We start from the raw sequence: 1,993 nt of genomic DNA on the forward strand, positions 1-1,993 counted from the left end.
ATCGGTGCAACACTAATTATAACTAGCATTCATCTTGATTAAACAGTTCAATCTAGCTATAGAGCTTGGAAAATTGAACATAAAATTGATGTCAACATTTATGTTGTATCAGATTTGGAATTGGTATTAGCAAATGCCTCCTCTGAAATTAAAGAATCAATAACAGGAAAGTACTGTACGCTTAAAAAAAAAAAAAAGGAAATAAGGAAAATAAAAACAGTTATTTTTGGATGATCTTAGCTTTTTATTAAATTTCAGATAATTTCACTTCAAGGTATTTTGTTTCTTCTCATTGAAGATTGAGAAAAAGACTACATAAAGATCATACAATTAACAGCTACTTACAGCTTTTAAACAAGGTTGTACAGGCAATATGTAGATCTGAATGCATTTCTTTTTTTTTTTTTTTTTTTTACTTTGCTGCAGAACAAAGGTTTATGTGTGAAACCCTCAGTGATGGCCGGTGTTGGGAAGTCTGCATGCTCATCAATGGTCTGTGTTTACTGATTAATCTGTTATCCATCACTATCGGCTCATCTCCGCCCAGTAAACAGAGACATCAGTGACTGATCACCCTGATTTGAATCAACAGAAAACACTTAATCAATGGGGTCAAACACACTAATGTGGTTTGAGAGTGTGGACAAACAAATCCAAGTGTGTGTGTGGAAGGGAAAAGGCAGAAGTTGGGCGGAGGAGCAGTAATTTGGTCTGATGCAACCGAGTCAGTTTCATCACCCGCAGCACTAAGGAAGAAGAGGAGGAAGGCAAGAAGAGACACAGGGGAAAGGAAGCATGAACAGTCTAAAATGACTCGGAGACACACATACTCTGGGTGTCAGCTTTCATTATGCACCCTATATGACTGTGAGTTATGACTGCAGCAATGTGATCATTTACACTCCCTGCTGCTAATAGCCAACGGCGAATATTCTTTGTTTTCAGGTCCTTTTAGCTTATTTTAGTTTAATACTGGATATAAAAATATGTAAAAATATATATATATATATATATATATATATATATATATATTTTAATAGATTACAACATTTTAAAGAAACTTTTCATGCTGGCAGTTTTTTTTGTATTTTTTACATATTTAACATTTAGTGCATAATAAAAAAAAGGAATCCCTTTCACCCATGTACACTTTAAAATAATAAAGTAAAACAAATCATACCACTTAACTATAGCCGATGTTGAACTAAAACACAGTCTGTAATTTGTCAGATCTTTACTTCATTGTCAAAAAAACCAAAGTCACTTTTGTCTTGTTAACCAAATGTCTCAAAAGCTGAATGTAATGTTGCAAACATATAAAAAAAAGGAAATACATTTTCTTTATTACTATTTGTTATTATATTTATTAGGTTTTAATATTCCCAATTTTTATAAGGTACTTATTTAGCAAATCTTATCAGTGTAGTTTTTGCAATGTAAAAAACTGGACCCTCTCTTTAAGCAGTGGAAATCTCAAACATATATTTAAAAAAACATTATTTAATTAAAATAAGATTGAAAACATATCAACTCAGGTAAAAAAAAAAAAAAAAGCTCTAACAATAAGACAATGTTTTTATACAGTTACAGAATCTCCATGTTAATAATAAGTAAATCAATTACTGACTTTTCAAGAAACTACTAATAGATATCTCTTTTTAAATCAAGATGTTTTAATACAGATTATTCTGGTTTGCTTCTGGAGTCTTTTTGAAGGCTGTTCCTCCTCTTTTACTTCTTTCCAAGTCATTCCAGTCCATGTTGATTCCTTTTGATAGTTGTTTTTCCACCTGGAATCATTTTTACCTTCGAATTATATATATTTTCACTTTTCATTGTGCGTATGTGGGAGTGTCAAATGTCAGCATCTTCTTTATTTCTTGGGCCATGAAGATGTTCCACCATCAGCATCACCTACAGAGAGAGAAAGGACACTGTTGGTGTATGCTCTTGACGATGATGTGACTTTGACTTCCTTCCTCTAAAACACACA

The 1,993-nt window shown here is 32.2% G+C and overlaps 1 protein-coding gene across 1 annotated transcript in view; it reads right to left on the reverse strand.

The window, feature by feature from the left end:
- Positions 1-1,050: 1,050 nt before the first annotated feature.
- The window catches only part of LOC107095762, a 198,737-nt gene continuing 197,794 nt past the window's right edge, over positions 1,051-1,993 (reverse strand). Inside the window, exon 5 of the mRNA XM_015392030.1 lies at positions 1,051-1,914. The gene's annotated coding sequence lies outside the window, so the exon portion shown is untranslated. The remainder of the gene's footprint in view (positions 1,915-1,993) is intronic.

Source organism: Cyprinodon variegatus, unplaced genomic scaffold (genome assembly GCF_000732505.1).
Source record: "Cyprinodon variegatus isolate N-32 unplaced genomic scaffold, C_variegatus-1.0 Scaffold571, whole genome shotgun sequence".
NCBI lineage: Eukaryota > Metazoa > Chordata > Actinopteri > Cyprinodontiformes > Cyprinodontidae > Cyprinodon > Cyprinodon variegatus.